At 49.1% G+C, this 27,903-nt stretch overlaps 1 protein-coding gene across 1 annotated transcript in view; it reads right to left on the reverse strand.

Annotated features, from left to right (window-relative positions):
• LOC138747588 (heparan sulfate glucosamine 3-O-sulfotransferase 2-like) overlaps positions 1 to 27,903 on the reverse strand; it is a 117,672-nt gene that overhangs the window by 41,432 nt on the left and 48,337 nt on the right. The window lies entirely within an intron of this gene.

Consider the following 27,903-nt stretch of genomic DNA (forward strand, 5'->3'; position numbering starts at 1 on the left):
AGGCATCGCCATGAGCCAAACCACCAGCTACAACCCCTGAGGGAACGGGCAGATGGAAAGGGAGAATGCCACTGTCTGGAAGGACATCCTCCTAGCCCTACGGTCTAGAGCACACATGTCAAACTCTGGCCTGCGGGCCAAATTTGGCCCGTGATATAATTATATTTGGCCCGCATGATCATATTAAATATATATTAGAGTTGGCCCGCTGGCCGCCGCGCCAGCATGCACACTGAAGGTGAAAATTAAGATGCCGGAGGTGTGGAGGGATCTCAGAGTCCCGAATCCCAGGGATCGGAGCACCGCACTCAGCCCACCCAGCTCCCAGACACACAGACGCGGCTGGAGTTGGGGACCATCCTCGCTGGGTCTGCGCTTCAGCGGCGACGCCGGACCGAACGTCTCGTTGGCGATGCCTCCCCTCTCGCTCCGTGCGCGGCAGACCCTGCCTCCCGCTCCTTTTGTTGGAGACGAGCCCGGCGCCGTGAGATCGCAGTTTAATCCCTCTCCGACCATGGGAGGGGGATGGGAGCAACGCGCTCTTCTCAGCCAATTCCACCACCGCCCCGGACGCCGGCGTTTCAATGGGGGGTTCGGGTGCCTTCGTCAGGCGACCGACCTGTTGGTCCAAGACAAGGGGAGAGCGTACAAACTCCACACAGACAGCACCTGAACTCGGGTGAACGTGGAGCTGCGACCCCACATTCCACATCAGGATTGTGTGTAAGATTGGGAGCAGTGAGATGGAAGCTTATTTTGTTCCTATGATTTAAGCCTTTCTTGGGGTGGGGGGGTGTCCTTCTCTGACCACTTGCCTAACAATTAACCTAATCAGATGTGGAGTTACCACAATACAACAGTTCTCAACCTTTTTCTTTCCACTCGCGTCCCTGTGCCATTGGTGCTCTGTGATTAGTAAGGGATTGCTTAAGGTGGTCTGTGGGTGGAAAGAAAAAGTTTGAAGACCACTGCTTTAATCATCCCTCATTGACTCGTCATGTGCACGGTTTCAGACGCTAAAGGAAATGGGCCAATGACAATGACAATGAAAGAGTTTATCCAAAACTATTATTAAACATTTATTTTAATTAGAAAAAGTTTAACATTGCATATGTTGAAAGAAGAGAAAACATGCAGATGTTGTTGAAAATTTTCAATAAATATTTAGTTTGGCCCTCGACTTAGTCCAAGTTTTTAATTTTGGCCCTCCGTGAATTTGAGTTTGACACCCCTGGTCTAGAGGCTTTCCAGTCGCCCACTGGCAAGATGTCCTCCCTGAGACACTCCCCTCCATCAGATCACTCCTAGGTACCGTCACCAATGTCATTCCACATGAAAGAATGTTTTCCTTCCCCAGGAAGTCTGCAACAGGGACTGCGCTGCCGGCCTGGTCCTACTCCAGAAACATGCGATGAGCCAAAAGTCTGACCAACTGGTCGAAAGGGTCCACCTCCTCCACACCAAGTCCCAATACGCCTACGTGGCGTACCCTGATGAGCACGAGGGCACAGTCTCTGTTAGGGACTTGGCACCCTCAGGGGTTCTGGAGACCATTACTGATCACCCTGCACACCCCTCACCTATCATCACCGACAATGCATCAGGGCCAAGGCATCCTACCCCAGCCCCAACGGATGACGTGCCAGACTCGTCGCCACGCATACACCCAACCAACGCTGACGACTGCAGACAGGTGCCCCAGACTGTCCAGGACCCCATCGCTGCACTGTAGCCACAGCCGGCCCTAAGACAGTCACAGCAACAGAACAGATCACCCGAAAGATTTAATTATATAACATCAGATGCTCTTCACCCACTGAACAAGGGGTGAATGTGGTAAATCACTGGTTATCTATTTAACGGTCTGGACATGGCCACTGGACTGGACCTGTGGCTCCTCCCACAGACTCCTGAATAAAGGGGACTGTTCCACAGCCCCCTCCCCAGTTCAGGGCAGTCGACCAGCAGGGACGTTGCTCCATTCTATAGGGAATAAAAGCCCATCAGTTTTACATAATTTCCAGTCTGTCGGAGTTACTGATGGTGTACCATGTGAACTATCAAATACAAGTTTCCACAACCATGCAATAGCCTGTAAATTATATTGCACAGAATTTAGAATACAGGTATTTATTTTTGTAACAGGCAATCAAAAATATATTTGAAATAGAATGAAATGCAGGAACAGCCATTTCTGGGTCATTACAATGAAATCCATCACATTAAGTTCAATACTCCATTTGGAGTGTGGCAGGCAAATTAGACAGCGATGATGTGGGACTTCATGACAGGATACTGAAGGGACAATTTGTTAATTGTATAGCCATCCAAGACAAGCACCCCCCATGAAGGGAGATCGCCTTCCATCAGTTCCTTCCTCAATTTCCCAGTCAACCCAGGTTGAGCTCCTCACCTAGGTACCAACCACCTCCTACTCTGTATGATATGTAGGACTAGATGTTCATATCCCTTATTGCTCTGTTGAGACTTGCTGCCTAGACTCTGCGGGGGCCAAGTGAGTGGTGGCATCTTCTGGGTTATCAAGTGGGCGTCCTCCTTCCTCAGTGTTTCGCGGATCGTCCCACGACACTTCTGGAGGATTGAGCAGTGAATCCCGGCGTCCCAGGCTCAACCCCTAGATGGCATTCATTCACTTCAATGCCCAGGAGAAATCCTTTCTCTTTATTGAGAGCCTCTACTTCAACTGGTCGGATCCTTTTTTTTAAATAAACATACAAACTTTATTCAAACTACAACATTACAAACACAAAACACACATAGAGCTACAACTAAAACCAAAAACCACCATAACACGTGGCAACAAACCCATGAGAAGCAGTGATTATGGCCACCTCTCTATTACACAGTCCTACACATCAAATTAAAACACGATTTCCGGTCTGACCCTACTACACTGGAGCTAAACATCAAGGATCAAGCTCCCTCATGGAGGATCCAGAGATCCTAAACGTTCTTGTGCACACACGCACACCCACGTGTACACACACATGCACACACACACCCTCCCCACACACATGTGCACGCACGCACACACACCCTCCCCACACACATGTGCATGTGCACACACACACACACACACACACACACACACACAAGCACACCACACACATACACACATACACACACACCCACACACATCAACCCCCCCCACACACACCCACGCACACAACCACTGCGCACACATCCCTAAAAATACTCAACCAACACCCCCACCTGCAAACTGTCACAAATCACTTACCCATCCTGACCGCAGTAGCCAAGTCCACCATAGTACCTGGCACTTTCAGTCACAACAGAGTGCACTACTCACACAGTAGAATCTAAGGCTTTGTCACCAGAATCTTCCGTGCTTCCAAAGGCAGGTCTATCATTATTGAGACATTACAGCTTCTTTTAATGAACACCTTGACAACTTGTTCCCAGCAAGAACCAGAGCCGAGACACTGTGTCTTTACCACTAAAGATCAATGGCAGCATTGACAATGAGCTCCACATTGCTGTTAGTCTGGTACAATCGAACACGCTTCATTTTGCCTGAAGGCCTGCTTATAGTGAGGTTAATAATTCACAGTATCAGAAGAGTCACTGAAGAATTAATGTAAAGCAGCAGGATGGCTGATTTCAATCTGGTCCTCTCTCGATGTCTTGCAGTGCTGCCCGCTGTCGAGTTAGAGGGAAAGGCTTGTTGAGGGAAAGCAGCCAAATGATAATGCACACCCAATAAAACAGGGCAACAGAACACCCCACTCAGGGGAAAGGTCTGAATCAGGTATCAGAGGGGGCTGTACTGGGGGGGGGGTCACACTGTGGGTGGGGCAGTACTGAGGGAGGGTCACACTGTGGGTGGGGCAGTACTGAGGGAGGGTCACACTGTGGGTGGAGCAGTACTGATCATGCATGTTGCTCTGCAGGGGTTGCTGGAAAGTCTGGAACATAGTTGCCTCTGGCCGGGACCCCCCTTCACGAGTGGAGTTGCTCGTTGGACCCAGGCTCTGGGATCTTAGCCAGGAACCTGCCCTGCACAATCGGAGCCATCTCTTGTCAACATCCACTGTGCCTTTCTAAGGTGTGGGGAGGAAGTTGGCGTCTGGCCTACTGCTCCACACTTCCCACTTCCTTGCCCTAGTCCACCACCCAGACATGTCCTGTTGCCTGATGTTGCCATTTGCTAATCAGTGCATCCCCAGTAGCAGTTGATCTATGGACAGATCTGGCCCTCGTGCATTGGGGACCTGGGACCTGTCCCCTGTAACCGGTTCCTGAGTCAGTTCACCAACACCCCGGCTGCCTGTCACTGCTGAGGCCAGGAGGAGATGGTGTCCCACATCTTTGTGGAGTGTGTGAGGTTACAGCCCCTCTTCACCTACCTGAAGGGGCTACTCCTCAAATTCTAGTTGCTCTTCAGCCCCACGCTCCTGATCTAAGGTCACCCAGTGTGGAAGGCGGCCGAGCCTTCAGTGGATTTCTTTGGGGGGTTGGTGAAACTGTCCATTCACAGGTTGAGGTGGAGGGTGGTCGAGGGGGTGAGGAGAGCTGACTACCTGCCTGGCTTTTGGGGTTATGTCCGGGGCTGTGCGGTGTTGGAGCAGGAACACGTGGTGTCTGAGGCTGAGTTCAGGAGATGGTGGACCCCCAGGGGATCATGTGTGTGGTTGATGACGAAAATCGTGTTTTAATTTGATGTGCAACACTGTGTAATAGAGAGGTGGTTGTAATTAATGTCTCTCATGGTTTTGTTGCCACGTGTTATGGTGGTTTTTGGTTTTAGTTGTAGCTCTATGTGTGTTTTGTGTTTGTAATGTTGTAGTTTGAATAAATATTGCATGTTTATTAAAAACATGGGGCAGTGCTGAAGAAGAGCTGCACCTCCAGTGATGCTGAGTCTGATGGAGAGCACTGAGGGGCCAGAGGCAGCATCCGTGGATGCATATGGAGAGAGGCTGTACTTCTCCTGTAGTGGACCTGTCTCCCTCTGGACCGTCCCTCTCTGAGAGAGGCTGTACTTTCCCTGTAGTGGACATTTCTCTCTCCGGACTACCCCTCTCTGAGAGAGACTGTACTTCCCCTGTAGTGGACCATTCTGCCCCCCAGACTGCCCCTCTCTTAGAGTCTGTACTTCCCCTGTAGTGGACCTTCCTCCCTGCGGACCGCCCCTCTCTGAGAGAGGTTGTACTTCCCCTGTAGTGGACTTTTCTCCCTCCGGACCGCCCCTATCTGTGAGTCTGTACATCCCCTGTAGTGGACTTTTCTCCCTGTGGATCGCCCCTCTCTGAGAGAGGCTGTACTTCCCCTGTAGTGGACTTTTCTCCCTCAGGACCGCCCTTCTCTGCGAGGCTGTCCTTCCCCTGTAGTGGACATTTCTCTTTCCGGACTGCCCCTCTCTGAGAGAGGCTATACTTCCCCTGTAATGGACCTTTCTCCCTCCGGACCACCCCTCTCTGTTCCCATTCCCCTCCCAGTCACTCCTATAACCCCCCTGCTGGATCCTGTTATGACGCTGGGGTGTTTATAGCTTGCTGTGAGCAACAAGTGCCTTTTCCAACTTCTCCTCTGATGTTGATAATAATAATGGTGAATTTTAAAAGACAAAAGTATATTTTTAAACTGGATTCTCTTTGGACTAGTTTAGGCGGACAACGTGGTCATCAAGGGCTGTGTCCGTGCTGTGAAACTCTCCGACTACTTGTCCTTGCACAGATGAACTTTTAGCCCATTTTATTGATGACCCAAAAGACATTCAATGAAATATGTCATCTGGGGAGATAGTAATAATCCATTCAATGAAAATGAATAGATTTCTTTCTGAAAATCCTGTTTTGGCACAGAGTGAACTAGTGTAATTATGGTGTCTAGTAAATGTTGAGGGTTAGGTGACTGACTTTTGTCTCCCAAAACTCTCACTCCCAAATGTTTTCTTAGCACTATTGTAAGCTCCTGGGAAATTAATTAGCTGAGGTAAATAGACAAAATCTCCATTCGCTGAACCCTGCATTTGCCAGGGGTATAAAGTTGAATGAGATGGAACCCAATGCTGGTGACAAGTCATTGACTTGAAACATTGCCTTGTAGCGGTAGCTATGGGGAAACGAGAACAGAGACTACACGCTGAAGTCAGTTTCGTTTCCAACGGTTTATCTGAAAAAGGCCACGCTGCACCTTATAAGGTGGCCGTCAAGTCCTGCTTCTGCATTGGCGGTGACATGATGATGCAGTCAAGTGCGTATGCGCAGCCCCTCTGCCCATGAGGGAAGCAAAATCTGACGGTGCCATCTTGATGCGGTTGCTCCACTGCCGTGGCCATGCAAACATGGAGCCGGTTTGCTTGCGTCATGATGTGCGCAGCCTCACAACACCCCCCCCCCCCCCCACCGGGTCTATTGTCCTGCTGCCCTTGGGCACTGTGGGGTCGTGCCTTTAGGTGGTCGCCCCCGCCACTTTGGCTGTGCTGGTACAATCTTCTGGTTGAGGTCCAGGTGTGCTGCTTTCAGCCTGTCCGCTGTGAACAGTTCCTCCCTAACCCCAATGTCCAGTGTGAAAGTTTTGCCAGAGTTGCCCAGGACCTTGTACGGGCCTTCATAAGGTCATTGGAGGGGGGTGGAATGTTGGCTGCAGCAGGACGAATGCAAAGTCTACGATTAATAAGTCTTTGGGGATGGACACAGGTCAGTGTCAATGGTGTGAGGGTGGGGGGGGGGAGGGGTGTGCAAACGAGGCTAACCTGTCCCGTAGGTCCTGTAACGATGCCTTCCCCTTGTTGCCTGAATCTTGGGATGGTAGGAAGAATTTGTCATAAACCAATTCAGCTGAGGATGCGTATAAATCCTCTTTAGGTGCTATCCTGATGCCCAGTAGGATCCAGGGGAGCTCGTCCTCCCAATTGGGGCCATTTAAATGGGCCATGAGGGGTGACTTCATGTGGTGGTGGAAGCGCTCCATGAGTCCGTTGACCTGGGGGTGATAAGCGGTGGTATGGAGCAGCTTGATGCCCAGGAGCGTTGTGACCTGTGTCCACAGTGCTGACGTGAACTGGGCCTCTCTGTCGGTGGTTATGTGGCCTGGGATCCCAAACCTCACAATCCAATGCATGAGCAGTGCCCTGGCACAGGAAATGGTTGAGGTGTCCTTTAAAGGAATGGCCTCCAGGCATCTCATGGTGCAGTCTACTACTGTGAAGGGGTACCGGACATCCCGGGAGTTGGGCAGTGGGCCCACAATCGACATGGATATGTTCGAACTGTCTTTTCGGGGTCAAATTGTTGAACCGGGGTCTTGATATGACGATGAACCTTGGACACCGGACACTGGGTGCAGTTGCAAGTCATCTGCGTGACTTGTTTTCTCAGGTCGTGCCACATGAACCTCTCTGCTACCATGTGGGTTGTGGTTTTTATGGATGATTGTGCGAGGTGGTGAATTGGCTTGAAAACTTGGTGGCTCCATTGCTGAGCCACTACTGGGTGCTCTGCACCTATGGAGACATCGCACAGGAGCATGTCAGGGCATTCCGGCAGACTGAGGTCTTTGAAGCAGAGGCCAGTGATGGCTTTGCGGAAGGCCTGTGTCTCCTCGTCCTGTTTTTGGGCCTGTGCCAGCTGGGAGTAGTCCAGACCGGGGGATAAGGACTGGATGGCAGGCTGGGAGAGTGTGTCGGTCATGACATTGTCCTTGCCGGAGAGGTGCTGGATGGCTGTGGTGAACTCAGATAACACTGTTGGCACGCAGTCCTTGGCCATGGCGAAGGCGTGGGTGAGGGGCTTGTGGTTCGTAAACACCATGAATGGCCTGCCCTCCAGGAAATATTGAAAGTGCCTGATAGCCAGGTAAAGTGCCAGGAGTTCCCTGTCGAACACGGGGTATTTAAGTTCGGGGGGGGGGGGCGTTTGTAGGTGACAGCTGAAAAAGGCCAGCGGCCTCCACTGACATTCAACTGATTGCTTCAGGATGCCCACAATGGCTGCTTCTGATGCATCTATGGTGAGTGCTGTGGGTACGCCAGATCTGGGATGGACCAGCAAGGTGGCGTTGGCCACAGTGTTCTTCATCGCGGTGAAAGCTGTGTTGGCCTCTGTAATGGAAGATTTAAACCATGTTTTTTTCTTTTGCAGCCTTTGCTTCTACAAGGCTGAGAACCTGCTTGTTTTTCAGAATCAGCAGACATAAGCTAAATTCCACCGAGGGCCCAGAGATGCAGTTATCTGACAAAAAGGACATCTGTGTACCAAGAACATTTAATCTTCCTGCTTGTTTTGGTCACAGACTGTCAGAGGCCTAGCTTTGATGCAAAATAAGCCATTGTATTCAAAGTGATAAGCTGAAAATTGTGTTATTCGATAGAAGCCTAGGTATGCTAACTTGCTTGCTTATCTTTCTTTCTGTGCTGGGAATAGGTGCTTGGGTAAGCAGCTTTTGGGTAATATAAGGCATGGTCCCGCTGCTGAAGTTTGAGACTCTCCGAGAGGTGGCAACATCTCTCAGCAAGAAGAAGAATTTCTAGAGTCCAACCAACGTCCCGGTCGGGGGAGGTGGAGAAGCTGCTTCTGGCACCCTGACAACCTACTACAAGTGTGCGGTCGTTGCCTCGCTTCGGCAGTTGGGACCAGTCCAAGCGTTGATAAGTATAGTTGGGAAGGGCTAGCATATTGTAGTTTGAAGTCAGCTTTTGAATTTGTAATAAACATTTGTATAAACTGAACTGTGTGTGTCTATTTTCTTTCGGTAGCTCAAACACTGTGACCAATCTAAAACGAACAAAGTGAGAGGTACAAGTTTACCCAGGACAGCCTCCTCCGTCCACGCTAGGGTCTTGCTTTTGGCTGATATCATGGCAAACAGTGGTCTCATGATGTGAGCCACACCTGGATTAATCGGTTGATAGGCCATCCTGGTGAATTCCTGGAGGCCTTTGAGGGTGTGGGTGACCTTTTCTGCTGATGGTGCTGCCCCTTTTGTGGTGATAGTGTGGCCCGAGAACTTCATGGAGTCTTTCCCAATTTGGCACTTTGCCACGTTGACCGTGAGAATGAACACTGACAGGTGAGCGAAAAGTCTGTGGAGATGGGCCTTGTGCTCCCTGTGGTCCTTGCTCGCAATGAGTATGTCATCCAGGTAGATGAACACAAAGTCCAAGTCTATGCCCACTGCATCCATCAAGCGCTGAAAGGTTTGCGCTGCGTTCTTGAGACCTAAAGGCATGCGGAGGAAATCAAAGAGTCCGAAAGAGGTGATAATGGCCATCTTGCCAATATCATTCGGGTGGATTGGGATTTGGTGATAGCCACGTACCAAATCAACTTTGGAGAACACCTTTGCACTGTGAAGGTTGGCTATGAAGTCCTGTAAGTGTGGAACTGGGTAGCGGTCGGGTGTGGTGGTGTCATTAAGGCAGCGGTAATCCCCACAAGGCCACCAACCGCCCGAGGGTTTGGGGACCATGTGTAGTGGGGACGCCCATGGCTGTCGTACCTGCGGACTATGCCCAACTCTTGCATCCAGGAAAATTCCTCTTTGGCCAACTGCAGTTTGTCTGGGGGAAGCCTCCTGGCTAGGGGTTGATATGTGGCACAGTGGAAGTGAATTGTGGTCTGAGGATATCTGGGAATTCACCCAGGATGTGGCCACACCTGGGCCGCAGGTGACGGTAGCTTTGAGTTGGACAGTTTGGAAAGTCCGGGCATGCACTAGGCTTTCATGTCCACCTGCAGGATGTGCACCCGAAGGAAATCAGCACCAAGGAGCAATGTGCCCACCGCAGCTAGAGTGAAATTCCACCGGAACTTCTTGTTACCAAACTGTATTTGCACGTTGCGCATGCTGAAGGTTTTGATGGTGCTGGTGTTCACTGCCCGGAGCGTGGGACCTCGTGGTCGCGTTTGTGTCTCCAGTGCGGTTGGTAGGATGACACTAAGTTCAGCACCCGTGTCAACCAGGAACCACCAGCCACTAACCTTATTGGTGACATGCAGAAGGCTATTGATGTGACCATTCGCCATGGCTATTAGCAGCGGCAGCCTGGCCGTTTTCCGGAAACGAGTATGGTTGCCTGCATTTTCGTCCCTGTGCCCCCCTGGCATTGGTGATAAAAGCACCAGTTAGTGTTTGGTGCCTCTGCCGGTTTGCTGGGTCACGGTTGTGCCCGGTTGGAGTTGGGGCGCGACACCTGATTCATGGCTGACTCGTTTTCTCATTTCATGCGCCACAGGACATCCGGTCTGGCCATGATCTTGTGTGGGTCTGAGAAATCCTCATCTTCTAATAGCAGCTGAATGTCATCCGGCATCTGCTCCAGGAAATCCTGCTCAAGCATGAGGCATGTCCTGTGGCCCTCTGCCAGCGTGAGCATTTCATCCATGAGAACGGATGGTGCTCTGTCTCCCAGGCCATCAAGGTGCATGAGCCTGGCGGCACACTGGCACCTGGACAGGCCAAAAGTACTTAAGAGGAGCTTCTTGAGAGCCGGGTATTTACCTTCCTCTGGGGGGTTGTTAATCAGGTTGTCCACTCTGGCTGCAGTCTCTTGGTTGAGGGCGTTGATGACGTGGTAGAACATTGTCAAGTCAGAGGTGATCTGCCGGAGGTGAAATTGTGCTTCTGCTTGCCCGAACCAAGTGCATGGGTGAAGCATCCAGAAAGGCGGCAGTTTCATGGCTACTGCATTGACTGCTGCAGTATCCACGATATAGAGACCAGAATCATCTGGGCTCATCGGGGTCATCAATTGTAGTGGTAGCTATGAGGGGGAAAATGAGAACAGAACTGCACGCTGCGCTGCGCCTTTTAAGGTGCCTGTCAAGTCCTGTCTCTGTGTTGTTGGTAATGCGACGACGCAGCCGAGTGCATGTGTGCCATCTTGACAAGGCTGCTCCGCTGCCGCAGCTGTGACAAACACAGAGCCGGTTCGCCTGCGTCGCGATGTGTGGCGCCACAGCCTCTTGTTTTTCCTTTCATAAATGCACAGACCTGTTGAGTCTTTCTGATCCACACTCATCCTGTTGTATTTGCTGGACCAGGGATTTTCCTCTGTCAACAACTCCTGTGTTTGTACTCAGACTGATTTTACAAATCCTATCACGTCTTTGTGAGGTACGTGCCAGTGAGTTTGGCTTCAGTGCCGCATGCCTGTTATATCAGCCTGTGGGACTGAGGCACACTGGTCACAGAGGGAACTAAGAGAATCTTTGCTCACGTTCAGCGCAGAGAACACTTGCAATTATCAGAGACAGGCTGTTGTAAAGGAAATGCCAGAAACCTTGAAACAGCAGAAACTACAGCACCTTGTAAATGACTGTAAATTAGAGATTAGCAGAACAAGAGGACAAAATCTGCTTATGCTGTGACTGCTTGTCAAATGCTAGAAATCTCCCAGTAACCCTGAGAGAAACCACAAACTAATTTCACAGCTGCACTTTCTTCCTATATCATTCCCAAATAAATTCCACCATCCAATTCTCTTCCCGGATCCTTGAACTGGTCACAAATTGATCCCATGCTCTTCTACCACCAGACACATCTTCCCCTCTCCTCCCCTCTCTGCCTTTCGTAGGGGCCGCTCCCTCTGTGACTCCCTCGTGCACCCATCCCTCCCCACCAATTGCACCACCCCTCTCCCCATTGGCACCTTCCCCTGTGACCGCAGGAGATGCCACATTTGCAGCTACATCTCCTCCCTCACCACGGTCCGGGGCCACAAACAGGCCTTTCAAGAGAGCGACACTTCACTTGTGTATCCGCAGGACAGATTTACTGCAGCCAGTGCTCCCTCTCTGGACTTCTCTACAATGGAGAAACTGGGCGCAGACTGGGAGATCGCTTCGCTGAGCACCTTCGCTCCGTCCGCACCAGTGACAGAGACCTCCCAGTAGCCAATCATTTCAATTCTGTATCACACCCCCATACTCACATGTCTGTCCATGACCTCATGTACTGTCCCACCAAGACCACCAGCAAATTGGAGGAACAACACCTGATTCCCATCTGGGCACCCTCCAACTGGATGGCATTAACATCGGCTTCTAAGGTTTCTGCTAACCTGCTCTCCTCTTCCCCTCCCCCTTACCTTCCCCTTTCCAGTTCTCCTCCCTCCCTTCACCCACCCATCCCTCCTCCCCTTGCTCGCTGCTGTCCCCTCCCTCCCTTCTCCACCTATCACTTCCTGCCTTTGTGACCACCCTTCCCCCCTACTCTTTTGTTTGGACGCCTGCTGACATTTTCCCATACCTTGATGAAGGTCTCAAGCCTGAAACTTCAGTTTTGCATTTTAACCTTTGCTACATTAAGGACACTGCTTGACCTGCTGAGTTTTGTGTTTTTACAGATCCTTCCTGATCTGCTGTACACATTTAAAGCAAAGATAAATGGATGGGCTCTCCAATGACTACAAAATCATGGAATCCATGTTTGTGCCTTTTATGGTCCATTAAAATCCTTGTGGAACTTGATACACTGCTATTAAATCTCCTTTTGGACTTTTTTGTTTCCCTACCCTGGGGGTGTTAGTTCTGATGCTTCTGTATCTCTTCCCCAATGGGAGCAGCTAAAAGATGCTGTGTGCAGGGTGGAAGGGGTCCTCAATAATGTTACGTTCACTTTACAGACAACGATCTTGGTAGATCACATCGATGAGTGGGAGGGAGACCCCAGTGGTCCTCTCTGCCACTCTTATGGACCTGTGATTGACCTCCAATCAATTTTTCCGAGATAACCATACTGCATGGTGATACAGCCGGCCAGGACGCTCTCGATAGAGTTCCTGTACAAGGTTACCATATTGGTGGCTGGTCGCCTTGCCCGCTTCAGTCTTATCAGGAAGTGCAGTCACTGTTGCGCCTTCCTGATGTTGTGGAGATGTTGAGTGTCCATGATAGGTTACTAGTTAAGTGAGCTCCAAGGAAATTGGTGCTCTCCGCTACAGTTGTTGTTGTATTATGGAGGGTGGTTGTTCTTGGTCCTCCTGAAATCCACAATCATCTCCTTTGTCTTGTCCACGTTGAGATTCAGTTTGTTACTCTTGCACCATTTCACGAGATTTTCCACTTCTGTAATGGGCCTCGTCATTGTTGCTGACGAGGCCGACGACTGTTGTGTCATCTGCAAATTTGTTGACTCTGTTGGAGCTGGATCTGGTGGTGTAGTTGTGGGTCAGTAGCACGAACAAGAATGGTCAGAGCACACAGCCCTGATGTGCGCCAATGCGTAGCGTGATGGTGCTCGATATTCTGCTACTGACTGCGGTCTTTTCATTAGGAAGTCCAGTATCCAATTACTGAGAGGGGTGTTGAGTCCCAGCGAGGACTGCTTCTCCACCAGCCTTTGGGGAATGATTGTATTAAGCGCTGAGCTGAAGTCAATGAACAACAGCCTGGTGTATGAGGCTTTGTTCTGCAGGTGGGCCAGGACGGAATGAAGCAACAAGGCTATAGCATCGTCCGTGGAATGGTTTCTTTTATAGGCAAATTGAAATGGGTCCAGCGCCTCTGGCAGGTGAGCTTTGATGTGTTCCCTCACCAGACACTCGAAGCATTTCATAATGATGGAGGTCAGTGTCACAGGGTGGTTGTCATTGAGCCCTATTACTGCCACCCTCTTATATACCAGGATGATATTGGCTGTCTTGAACCCTGCGGGAATGATGGACTGCAGCAGTGAGATGTTGAAGGTGTCCGTGAAGACCTCCGTCAGTTGGTCTGTGCAGTCCTTTAGTACCTGACTAGGTATGTTGTCTAGTCCTGCTGCTTTGTGTGGGTTCTCCTCACCTTGGTTGTGGCTATGCATGGGGCCCGTTCATTGGGAAGCACAAAGTTTTCTTTGGCGTCATCCTCGTCTTGTCAAACCGTGCATCAAACAATGTTCAGTCTGTGTGGAAGGGAGGGATCATTGTTCTTAATTTGCAAGGTTGACATGATCTGTTATAGTCTTGATCCCTTGCCGAATACGCCTCTTGTCACCTGTGTCGTGTTGCTGTCTATGGATCTTCTGTGCGTACCCCCGCTTTGCCCTCCAGATTGCATGGAGGAGTTCAGCCCTGGCTGATCTCAGTGCCATCGTACACCCTATCCTGAAGGCAGCATCACAAGCTCTGAGAAGGACCCGGACCTCTGCATCCAGCCATGGTTTCTGGTTCACCCTGGTTGTGAAGCATTTGATTTCGGTGACAACCTCAATGCACTTGCTGATGCAGCCGGTCACTTACCTCCTCGATGTTTAAATGACTGTTGTAGGTGGCCACTCCCTGAAACAGCTCCAGTCCATGGCTTCAAAGCAGTGCTGCAGTGCTGATTACAATACAATTTATTAAAAAAGTATTCAGGATCTTGGCTAGTTCACTGAACCCTAACCAAAGCTATCAGAAAATATTCTACTTCAATGTGTAAAGGTTTATTATGTTTTCAGTTAAGACACAGATTACAGACAGATCATTGAGCCAATCTAAGCCAAGAATTTGCATATACTGGGAGTCAAATGAGTAAAGAGTACACAGAAAATCCCCCTGATAGGGCAATCTCAAAGACAGGATGTGGGAGGGTTGGTCAGTCTTTTCATGGTAACGTTAATTCCATTCTGGCTTGTACTCAGCCACTGAATCTCCTCCCATACCCAGTGTACACTCTGTCCTATCAGAAACCCTGTGCACCCACTGACTCTGCCCATACATCCCATGTCCACTCCTCCCTGTAAGAATATAAGGAATGGAAGAAGGAGCAGGTAATTGGTTTCCCCAATGTCCACTCTGCTATCCAGGAAGATGATGGCTGATGGTATAGCTCAGCTGTATTGACTCCATAAATCCTTGATCCCTTTAATTTTCCATCATGAGCCATCCCCAATCTTCTCCCACACGATTGCTACTGGAGGTGGGAGAGATAAAGGTGCTGGGCTTATGGAGCCCCTGTGGATCACTGCAGTCAAGTGGAGGTGCAATTACTGCTGGAGGTGGGGGATGCAATCGAGGTGAATTGCTCGAGTAGCCAATAAAAGAAGGAAGGAGCTCGTGAGTCAGCAGAAGCTGAGGTAGGCCATTAAAGCATAGCAGGTAGGATGGCAGTCAGGACAGTAGGGTGGTCCTCCTGCCAGGTGAGGAAGGTCAAGGATAATTGTGCTCTCCACGATCACTACATCTATGGGAAGTGCATCCAGCGCCAGCTCCTGAGAGACAGGGTCAAGGAACTAGAGATACAGCTGAATGCATTTACGATCATCTGAGACACACATGTCAAACTCTGGCCCGCGGGCCAATAATTATATTTGGCCCGCAAGATCATTTAAAAAATGTATTAGAGGTGGCCCGCTGGCCGCCGCGTCAGTATAGCGCATGCACAGTAATACAACAAATCCCAGAATGCATTGGTGTCAGCCTGCTAATCGCCCCCACCTCCTCTGTTTACATTGCAGGGTCTCACCGTGGACTCTGGTTTTGGGGCCTGGCCGGTGTCAGGGGAAGCCAAGGCCGCTTCCCAGTGCCCGGAACCGGAGGCCTTGGGCCTGACCTCGCCAGGACCGTTGCCCACTCCCCCTCCCTGCCGCAGGCCGATCCGCGACTCACGGTGACGGGGCCGCTGATCCGCCGAGATGCCGCCCTGCAGCGAGAGCCGATGCCCCCGCACTGTCGTTGTCCAACCCGATCGCCCGCAAACCCCGCCCTCCCGCACTCAGGCTGATTAAGTATTATGAACTTTAATCTCAGGATAAAACGATCTTCCTATAGTTTCATGTCACAGTGATAAATATATTCCTGGTTAAAAATGGTCCTGCACCTGGATACAAGCTCATTAGGCATAAAACTTGAAAAGTGTGTAAATCAAAGGATATCTGTACCAATGGAAAAAGGGCATGGCAAATAACCCTGCTAGAGTTCATGCCCACAATCAGTCACCCATTTGATTGTTTCAGAAATCATGTTATTCTCCCACATTCTCAATAGCCCTCAGATTTTACTATTCGACAGCACACTAGCAACATTTGACAAATCCTCTATAGAGAAATATTATTTATTGAATATTTTATTTCTCATTTGTTAATGCTTCTGGAAAGAGTTTATCCAAAACTATTATTAAACATTTATTTTAATAAGAAAAAGTTTAACATTACATATGTTGAAAGAAGAGAAAACATGCAGATGTTGTTGAAAATTTCAATAAATATTTAGTTCGGCCCTCGACTTAGTCCAAGTTTTTAATTTTGGCCCTCCGTGAATTTGAGTTTGACACCCCTGATCTGAGATGTTGAGAGCATTATAGAGGAGTCTTGCAACTAGCAGATAGATGGGCGACTACTAGGAGAGGCAATGGGAGTGTGTAGGCAGTACAGGGATCTCCTGTGGCCATCTCCCTTCTAACAGGTAGGCTGGTTTGGATATTATTGGGGAGAAAGCCCTTTCAGGGCCCATTATCAGCAATCAGTTAGTGGGTCTGTGACTGGCACTGACACTCAAAAGGTAAGGGTGCAGGCAGGGTGAGAGTGAGAGGAGACATGTTAGTGAAGGGAAACAGACAGGAAATTTCGCAGCCACAGGAGGACGGACAAGAAATTCTGCAGCTGTAGAAGATGAACTGAAGGGCCTTTTTCCGTGCTCTATAAACCCATGTATAGTCTCCTATCATAGAATCTACAGACACCAACAACTTCACACACTCCATGTACACTCTCCTATCATGGAACCTATACACACATCAACTCTCCTCCCTCACCCATGTACACTCCCAATCATGGAACCTATAAATACACCAACTCTCCTCCCACACCCCACGTACACTCCTCTATCATGGAAAATACACACACATCAACTCTCCTCCCACACCCCATGTACTCGGTACCTTGTTGTGGAAACTCTCCATGCAGAGGCAAGAATAATTCTGTAGAATTCTGGAGACGTGAACTAATTATAATGAAATTTACTTATTGTAGAAATGAAAACAGTATAAGTTTAGAAAATGAATGATTCACAATCTTCTTAAAATGGAAGACATCCAGAGTTGGTGCAGGAAAGTTCCACTGAGCTCAAAGATCATTTATGATGTATGAGTGTCAGAGAATGCATGGGGGACAGTGCAGGGACACAATAGAATTATTGTGGTTAGTTTGATTATGCAAGAATCTTTGACCCAAGGTCACAGTCCTGATGGACATACCACAATCAGGGAATGTGATGCTCGGAGAGCCTGTGGGATGAGGGTGTGGCGGAAGGGTGTGGAGGAATGGGGTGGGGGGGGGCATGGATATCAGTGATGTCAGCATCATGTGTGGAGAGTCAAGCATTCAAAGATATTAAGAGAGATAAAAGGTTTGAATTGAATTGAATCATTTATTGTTTTCACATGGACTGAGATAGGAAAATGCAATATACAGTCTATGAGTTAGTTTTGTTAGAACACGAGATTATCTTTTACATGTGAGGTCTGTTCAAGAGCCTGTTTACAGTGGGACAGAAGCGATCTTCATTATGGGGATGCCAGGCTCCTTTAAATAGCAAATGTCCAGTGATTGGTGGCCCTAAGAACAATGTGTCCCAACTTCCAAAGGCAACATCACATCGCTGATCCCCATCCAATGTGCTAAAAATGCACCAAACCTCTGAGGGTGATTTCCGATCAGGGGTGCTGGTTTCTGGACTGGGCCCATTCAACCCAAAAGTGATCACAGTTCCTGAAACAAATGTGAGGCACCGGAAGGCGCGTGAGAGGCTGACAGTCTGGGCCACCTTCTGTTGGTGATGTATTGCAGCACATCCTTGGTGAACTAAATAAATCTTAGAGGTCCTGGATATAAAACATCAATGATCCATATCAGCATTATTTAGCTCACCAAGGACACATCTAGGACAGAAAACAAAAAGTAGCACATGACGTTCCCGATCTAGTGTATTAACAAAATTCTTGCTCCTGATATTATTCAGTAAATGTGACGGACGCAATCTTGTTCATCGTGGTGGATTAGAGAGATACAGCATTGTAACAGGCCCTTCCGGGCCACAAGCCCATGCTGCCTAACTACACCCATGCGACGAATTAAACTACTAACCCCGTACATCTTTCCAAATGTGGAGGGATCTGCAGGAAATCGACACATTCAACAAGCAAACTTCTTGCAAACAATGTTGGGTTTGAACCGGGGGGCTGGTGCTGTACGGGTCTCACACTAACTGCGCTGCCCCATAAGTTTGCCATCTGAACTGCGCTTGCCTGATGCGGCGGGAGCTGCTTTGCTTAAGGAATGCCAAGGGTAGGCAAAGTCATCTGAAAATTATATTCTCCCTGCTGTTAGCAAGGACCTATCAAAAGCCATTCCATCAAATCATTACGAAATATTGCGCACATCACTCGAAGGCTCTCAAATCAACAGAATGAACTTGACCCCAGCTTGCTCCATGAATTAGAGTCTGAAAGAGTCGCAAGTCCCCAAGAGAGTGAGTGCAGAGTTACTCTGGTTCCAGACTGATGTAGGAACCACCATCCCCAACAACGTACGAGACTCATAAATATAATGAAGATTATTTGCACCAGGATAGGTGCAACACTGATTGCGGCAACATTAACCTCAATGTTTTAGTCCCATCAGAGTAAATGCTGTCATTTTCCCAAGGCCCAGATCAACGTCACTGGCAGGATTGCCAGTCCCCTCTTTCGTCCATCTGGACTGATTATCTCCCTTTAGCGTCCAGCTCCACCTTATCGCCACCACAGAGAACAAAGCAACTAATCCTCATCATTTACAAAGCAATTCCAGTTCCCCACCTCTCCATAACCCCCCTCCCCCTCTCCACCTCTCTGTAACCCACCTCACCCTACCCCTCCCCAACCTCTCCATAACCCCCCTTCCCATCTTTCCGTAAACCCCTCACCCTACCCCCATCTCTCCGTAACCCCTCCCCCTCCTCTCCATCACCCCATCCACCTCCTTCTCTCCCTCTCCGTAACCCCCTCCTCCCTCCATAAATCCTCTTCCCTCCCACTGCCCCTCCTCCTCCCTCCATAACACCCTCTCCCTCCCCTCCATAATCCACCCTACCCTTCTCCATAACCCTTTCCCCTCTCCATAATGCCCTCCCCCTCTCCTTAACCCCTACCTCCCCCTCTCCATAACTCCATCCCCTCTCCATAATACCCTCCCCTCTCCTCTCAGCTCCTACCTCCCCCTCACCCTCTCCATAACCCCCTCCCCCTCTCTATAACCCCACTCCCCCTACCCTTCCCCACCACTCCGTAACTCAACTCCCCCACCTCTCTGTATCCCTGTCCCCCTTCCTCCCCCACTTCCTATCCCTGTCCCCCTCTTCTGCCACCTCTCCGTGTCCCTGTCCCCCTCCTCCCCCACCTACCTTTCATATCCCTGACCCCTCCCTCCCTCACCTCTTCGTATCCCTGTTCCCCCCACCTCTCCGTATCCCTGTCGCCCTCCCTCACCCACCTCTCTGTATCCCTGCCCTCTCCTCCCATCTCTCTGTATCCGGTTGTGATAGTACAGATCTATCACCAATGTACATAGTGTACATAGTTACTGTATCTAGACTGTGCTTACAGCGATTGGCTGAGAGCTAAGCCACACCTATTGTCTGGGCCTTAAAGGGTTGTGTCCCTAGCCAGGTCGGATCATTCCAGACTGGTCGGCCACCTGTGAAGAGCTCCTGTCTTTTGCTAATAAAAGCCTTCGTTTGGATCAACAAGTCTTTGGTTCTTTCGACGAGCTCTACACCGGTCCCCCTTCCCACTTCTCCGTATCCCTGTCCCCCTCCCCCACCTCTCTGTATCCCTGTCCCCCCCACCTCTCCGTATCCCTTTCCCCCCCTCCTCCACCTCTCCGTATCCCTGTTCCCCCTCCCCCACCTCTCTGTATCCCTGTCTGTCCTCCCTCCTCCACCTCACCATAACAAAGACATCTACTGGAGCAGTAAAACCAGAGGAGGTGGTGTTTGTGTCATCATCAATTCATTGTGGTTGGCCCAGTCTGCTCCCCTGACCTGAATGCCACTCATTCTATCCACCAAGGGAGTTCATCCTGGTCACTGTATACATTCCGCCCCAGGCTAACGTCAGGCTGGCACTGGAGGGGCTGAGCACTGGGATCAGCAGCCACGAGACAGCAGAGCCTGATGCCTACCTGATTATTAAAGGGGACTTCAACCAGACCAACCTGAAGAAGTCTCTAACAAACTATCCCCACATTTTGCCTGCAAAATCTGAGGAGCAAACACATTTGACCATTGTAACACTATCATGAAGAATGCTCATCGAGCCATCACAACCCTGATCTACTCACGGCGTGAATGTACGGCGGAGCGAGGTGGAGGAGCGCCGAGCGAGGTGGAGGAGCATCTGCAGGACTATTTTAATTGGCGGACTGTACTGCACCATATTCAAGGACTCATCCTCAACCTTGAATGAATATGCCACGGCTGTTACTGACTTCATCGAGGCCTGCGAGGATGAGTGTGTGCCCACGTGCACATACCATGAGTACCCCAACCAGAAGCCATGGATGAATCAAAAGAGTCACAACCTGCTGAGGGTGAGATCGGGGGCATTTAAAGCCAGTGATCCAGATCGCTACAGGAAGTCCAGGTACCACCTGTGGAACACTAACTCAGCCACAGAGGCAATTCTGAGGGAAGCTAGAGACAGAGTCAGATACACGCCAGCTATGGCCGGGAGTGCAGGTCATTACAGCCTACGAGGCAAGGCCAAACAACGTAAATGGCTGTGATGTTTCATTACCCGCTGAGCTGAACACCTCTTATGCTCACCTTGAAAAGAAGAATGCAGTGGAGCCTACGAGAATCCCTGCGGAAGCTGTTGACCGTGTGAATAAACATCAGAACATCATTCAAGATGGCAAACCCTCACAAGGCACCTGGCCCTGATGGCATACCTGGCAGGGGACTGAAAATCTGCGTCAACCAACTAGCCGGAGTGTTCATGGACATTTTCAATCTCTCCCTGCTGTAGTCGGGGTTCCCACCTGCTTCAAAAGGGATACAATCCTATTGCTGCCCAAGACGACTATCGCCCAGAGGCACTAACATCTACTGTGATCAAATGCTTCTGCTGGTCGTGGCAAGAATTAACTCATACCTAAGCAAAAGTCTGGACCCACAGCAGAGGCAATGTCACTGGCTCTCCACTCAGTTTTTGATCACCTAGACAACAGCAGCACATACTCTTCATTGACTGCAGCTCAGCTTTGAAAACCATCATCCACTCAGTACTGGTCAACAAGTTCCCAAACCTGGATTTCTGCACCCTGCATCCACCCACCACCCCCCACCCCCCCACACCCTCCACCCTAAAACTGTATCTTTGACTTCCTCATTGGAATACCAGTCAGTACGAATTGGAAACAATGTTTCTTCCTCACTGACAGGCACTGTGTCTAGGAGGGGGGGCTAGGCCACCTACAAATTTATCAATGACACCAGGGTCATTGGCAGAATCACAAGCCCCTTTCACACTTGCCAGTGATCCTAGGAATCAAACATCAATCAGTGGCAAGTGTGAAAGCAAAATCTGCTCAACGCCGGCGTCAGATGATGTAATCTCATGCCGAGGATTGCCGGCCTCAATCCCAGGTGTCTGCAGATGCTGACGTTGAGATCAGGCAAGTGTGAAACGGGCAATCGCCTTGCAGGCACTTCCGATTAAAGGTAGAACAGACCAAACGCTGGGGATAAACCCTTGCATGAATGCGTTCAGTGTCCCAGTTAGGAGTGGCCTGGTATGAAAGGCCAAACCCCCATTCCTATCCTGGGACACTGATCAGCAGATTTACTGGGATGCAAGAGGTGATGCCTTAAAAAACAGCCTCTATAATCAAGGAACCTCCTCACTCCCATCCATGCCCTCTTCACATTGCTACCTAATAACAGGAGCATAATAGCCTGAACGTGCCTGAGATTGCCTGATGGTGGAAGCCAAGCAGGCTCAGGCCTGGTCAGTACCTGGAGGGGAGACCACCCAGGAACATCAGGTGCTGTGGGTTTCTGTGAGGGGCACTGGTGGAAGTGGTGACTCTGTCTACCGTAAGGTAGACAGAAGTTAAAGAATTTCATGGATGTATGTTACCTTCCTGTTACGTGACAGGAATGGAACCTTCACCTTTACCATCAAGAAGACAGTATAGGAGCCTGAAGACAAGCATCCAGTGGCACAAGGACGTTTCTTCTCCTCTGCCATCTGATTTCTGACTGGACAGTGAACCACAGACTGGATCTCACTTTCTCCTATTTCCTTGCACTTTTTTTGGAATGTAATTTATAGCAATATTTGCACTTTAATTAACTGCCACAAAACATCACGAAAATATACTCTGATTCTGATTGTTGCTGCTGTGACCAGTAGGCTCCAGTTATGAGGATAGACTGGAGAGGCCCAGACTAGTTTCCCTGAAGCAAAGAAACCTGAAGGGGATTATAAAATCACAAGGGGCATAACTAGCACACAATCTTTCCCTAGTGTAGGGGACTCTAAAACCCAATGGTATAGGTTTAAACTTCAAAGGGGACCTGAGAGGAAAGATTTTCATACTGAAGGTGGTGGGGGTAATGGAAATCGGAGGTTGATGTTGATGCTATCTGATTGGAGGGTGCCCAGAAGGAATATGAGGTATTGTTCCTCCAATTTTCAGGTGGTCCCATCCGGCAGTGATGCAGCGAGGAATTGGAATAGGTGGTCACTGGGAGGTCCATTCCTTTGCAGCAGATAGAACCCAGGTGCTCAATGAAGCGATCTCCCAGTCTACGCCCAGTTTCTCTGATGCAGATGAGACCACAATAGGAGAACTTGATAAACTAGATGACCCTGAAGATTCACGTGAAGTGTTGATCCACTTGGAAGGATTGTTTGGGGCCTTGAATGGTGGTGAGGGAGGAGATTTGGGCACAAGTAGAGCACCACCTGCAGGTACAGGGATAGGTGCCAAGAGCTGGGAAGGGTGGAGGGGATGACAGAGAGAGTGGTTACTGCGGAAGGTGGAGAGAGGAGGAGAAGGGATGTCTCGTGGTGGAATCATGTAGTAGGTGGTGGAAAAGGTGGAGGGAGGATGCGTTGGATGCAGAGACTGGTGGTTGGTAGGAGAATCCTGTCCTTAATGCATGTGGGGGCAGAGGGGGCCAGGGCAGATATGTAGGTGAGTGCCGAGTTGATGGTGGTAGAGGGAAAGCTATGTTGTTTGAAGAAGGAGAACATCTCTGATGGTCTGGTGTGGAAGTCATCATCCTGGGTGCAGATGCAACGGAGATGGAGGAATTGAGAGAATGGAATGGAATCCTTACAGGACACAGGGTGGGAAGAGGTGTAGTTGAGGTAGCTGTGGGAGTTGGAGGGTTTGTAGAAGATGTCTGTCGAGAGTTTGACTCCCGAGATGGAGACAGAAAGATCGAGAAAAGGGAGGGTGTTGCTAGAGATGGACCAATATGCTGAGAGAACATACAAACTCTATACAGACATTGTTGGATTTTAACCCAGGTCGCTGGCCAATAAGCAAATGAGCCACCCACAATAACAAACTGTTCATAGTAATAAACAAAATATCACAATCAAACTGAGCACAGGAAAGATTAAAGGCGTGTGTGCGTGTGTGTGTGTGTGTGTGTGTGTGTGTGTGTGTGTGTGTGTGTGTGTGTGTGTGTGTGTGTGTGTGTGTGAATGACTATAACACTGTGTTAAATCTAAAGTGTTTCTGTATGTGAAGGCAGGTCAGGAACACCTTGATCCTGAACTGAGGTTACCATGTGTCAAATGGAATTCTATGTTCCTGTGCTACTTCGTTCTTCATTTCCCATGTTTGTGCTTTGCAACCACAGACAATAGTCTTCCAAGTCATTGGCAACATGGGATGGTGTGTGTAGGAGTTGAGAGTGGCAGTCACAGTGACAGAACTGTTGCCGGTGGAGCTAATGAAATGTCAGCACTCTTTCCAAACCTCTCATCAGTGACTGGAAACTAGACATCAATGAGCAGGATAAAGAAACATTGAAAGAAGCGGCCGTGTTAGGGAGCTTGAGTTGCAATTGGATGAACTGAGGATCATAAGGGAAGCAGAGGCAGTGATAGAGAGGAGTTACAGGGAGACAGTCACCCCTAGAAGGCAGGAGTCAGGGAATTGGGTGAGTGTGAGGAAAGGAGGGAGAGTGCCAGTGCAGAGTACCCCTGTGGAAGTGCCCCTCAGCAACATGCATTCGGCATTGGATACTGCTGGGGGCAACAGCCTATCAAGTTCTCACTTCAATTAGTGAGACCTGGTTACAGGAGAGACAGGACTGGCAACTAAATATTCCAGAATACAAATGTTTTAGATGTGATAGAACAGGGGGTAAAAAAAGGGGGAGGAGTTGCTCTGCTTGTTAAGGAGGACATTACTGCCGTGAGGTGGCAGGATGGTTTGGAGGGATTGTCCAGTGAGGCTGTTTGGGAGGAATTGAGGGGTGAAGGAGGTATGAGGGCACTAATGGGAGTGTATTATAGACCACCAAATGGGCCAAGAAAATTGGAAGAACAAATTTGTAAGGAGATAGCATATATGTGTAATAAACATAAGGTAGTGATCTTGGGAGATTTAAACTTCCCTCACATTGATTGGGATACCCATACAGTAAGAGGGCTGGATGGGCTAGAGTTTGTCAAATGTGTACAAGATAGTTTTCTTAATCAATACTTAGAGGAACCGACTCGGGACGGTGTAATACTGGATCTCCTGTTAGGGAACAAGATAGGTCAGGTGTCTGAGGTTGATGTTGGAGAACAAATTGGGTCTAGCGATCACAACTCTATTAGTTTTAGGGTAGTTTTAGGGAAGAGCAAAGAAGGGCCTAAAGTTGAGGTTCTGGATTGGAGAAAAGCAAATTTCGAAGGAATAAGAATGGATTTGGGGAGTATTGAGTGGGACATGATTTTTTCAGGAAAGGATGTAAATGAAAAATGGAGAATATTCAAAGAAGACATTTTGTGTAGATATGTTCCAGTGAGGATCAAAGGAAAGGCTTGAAGTCATGGGGTGCCTTGGTTTTTGAGGAATATTAGAAATTTGGTTAGGAGGAAGAGGAAGGTGTACAAGAGGTATAAACAGCAGGGTGATGAGAAATTGAAAGAGGACTACAAGGAGTGTAGAAAAAATCTTAAGAAAGAAATTAGAAAGGCCAAAAAGAGGCACGAAGAGGCTTTGGCAGGCAGAGTAAGAATAAATCCAAAGGGTTTCTATAGGTACATTAAAAGTAAAAGATTAGTGAGGGATAGAATTGGACCCCTTGTAGATAGGGAGGGTAGGCTATGTGAAAAGTCAGAGGAGATGGGGGAAATTTTAAATGATTTATTTTCCTCAGTATTCACTAGGGAAAAAAAAATTGTACCAGTTGAAGTAAAGAAAAATAGTGGGGAGTTCATGAATCATATAAGGATAACCAAGGAGTTAGTGATGGCAGTGTTAAAAAAGATAAAGGTGGACAAATCTCCGGGTCCGGACAAAGTATTCCCAAGGACACTCAGGGAGACTAGTATACAGATAGTGGGACCATTAACAGAGATATTTAAGATGTCACTGGTCACAGGGGTAGTGCCAGAGGACTGGAGGGTGGCTCATGTTGTTCCGCTGTTTAAGAAAGGGTCCAAATGTAAGCCTGGAAATGATAGATCTGTGAGTCTGACATCTGTGGTGGGTAAGTTGATGGAAAGTGTTCTGAGGGATGGCATTTACAAATATTTGGAAGAACAGGGATTGATAGGTCGTAGTCAGCATGGTTTTGTCAGGGGTAGATCATGCTTAACAAACCTTATAGAGTTTTTCGAGGGGGTTACAAAAAAGATTGATGAAGGGAAGGCTGTGGATGTTGTCTATTTAGACTTTAGTAAAGCTTTTGACAAAGTTCCCCACAGGAGGTTAGGAAAAAAGGTGGAGGCATTAGGTATAAATAAGGAGGTAGTAAAATGGATTCCGCAATGGTTGGATGGGAGGTGTCAGAGAGTAGTGGTGGAAAATTGTTTGTCCAATTGGAGGCCGGTGACTCATGGAGTTCCTCAGGGATCGGTCCTGGGTCCACTATTGTTGTTATATATATTAACGATCTGGAAGAAGGGGTGGTAAATTGGATAAGTAAGTTTGCAGATGATACAAAGATTGGTGGTATTGTGGACAGTGAGGAAGATTACCGTAGCTTAAAAAGAGATATAGGAAAGCTAGAGGAGTGGGCTGAGAAATGGCTGCTGGAATTTAATACGGATAAGTGTGAAGTGTTGCATTTTGGAAAGGCAAATTTAAATAGGTCATATACATTGAATGGTAGACAATTGAGGAGTGCAGAGCAACAAAGGGATTTAGGAGTTATGGTAAATAGTACCCTCAAAGTTGATACTCAGGTAGATAGAGTGGTGAAGAAAGCATTTGGAGTGTTGGCCTTCATAAATCGGAGTATTGAATTCAAGAGTTGGGATGTTATGATGAAATTATACAAGGCATTGGTGAGGCCAAATTTGGAGTACTGTGTCCAGTTTTGGTCACCAAATTATAGGAAGGATATAAACAAAATAGAGAGAGTGCAGAGAAGGTTCACGAGAATGTTGACAGGATATCAGGGTTTGAGTTACAGAGAAAGGTTGAGCAGCCTGGGGCTTTTTTCTCTGGAGCGTAGAAGATTGAGGGGGGATTTGATGGAGGTGTTCAAGATTTTAAAAGGGACAGAGAGAGTCAACGTGGATAGGCTTTTTCAATTAAGAGTGGGGGATATTCAAACCAGAAAGGCCATGGTTTGAGATTGAAGGGGGAAAATTATAAGGGGAACATGAGGGGAAATTTCTTCACGCAAAGGGTGGTTGAGATGTGGAATAAGCTTCTGGCGGAGGTGGTTGAAGCAGGAACGTTATTTACATTGAAGGAAAAACTGGATAATTACATGGAGGGGAGAGGATTAGAGGGGTATGGACCAGGTGCTGGTCAGTGGGACTAGGAGGGTGGGGATTTGTTTCGGCATGGACTAGTAGGGCCAAACTGGCCTGTTCTATGCTGTATATGGTTATATGGTTATAAACCGAGAGTTTCCCTGACTCCAGTGAGGACAGCTCAGTCAAAGGCAACACTTCCAGAAAGCGCACTCATCACAGACGAAAGTACACCATCAACCATTCCTTTTAAAGGCAGCTATTGCCAAGGCAAAGTGATACAAACAGCAAAACAGGAATGGTTGGGAGTGAAAGCTAGTCAGAACCAATCTGTCACACTGGGGGAGGGGCAGTAGAGAGGGGGTGTCACACTGGGGGAGGGGCAGTAGTGAGGGGGTGTCACACTGGGGGAGGGGTAGTACTGAGGGGATGTCACACTGGGGGAGGGGTAGTACTGAGGGGGTGTCACACTGGGGGAGGTACAGTACTGAGGGGGTGTCACACTGGTGGAGGGGCAGTACTGAGGGGGTGTCACACTGGGAGAGGGGCAGTACAGAGGGGGTGTCACACTGGGGGAGAGGCAGTACTGAGGGGGTGTCACACTGGGGGAGGGGCAGTAGTGAGGGGGTGTCACACTGGGAGGGGCAGTACTGAGGGGGTGTCACACTGGGGGAAGGGCAGTACTGAAGGGGTGTCACACTGGGGGAGGGGTAATAGTGAGGGGGTGTCACACTGGGGGAGGGGCAGTACTGAGGGGGTGTCACACTGGGGCAGGGGTAGTAGTGAGGGGGTGTCACACTCGGGGAGGGGCAGTACTGAGGTGGTGTCACACTGGGGGAGGGGCAGTACAGAGGGGGTGTCAGACTGGGGGAGGGGCAGTACTGAGGGGGAAGTCACACTGGGTGAGGGGTAGTAGTGAGGTGGTGTCACACTGGGGAGGGGCAGTACTGAGGGGTTGTCACACTGGGGGAGGGGCAGTAGTGAGGGGGTATCACACTGGGGAAGGGGCAGTACTGAGGGGGTGTCACACTGGGGG

This window comes from Narcine bancroftii, chromosome 12 (genome assembly GCF_036971445.1).
Source record: "Narcine bancroftii isolate sNarBan1 chromosome 12, sNarBan1.hap1, whole genome shotgun sequence".
NCBI classification, from domain to species: Eukaryota; Metazoa; Chordata; class Chondrichthyes; order Torpediniformes; family Narcinidae; genus Narcine; species Narcine bancroftii.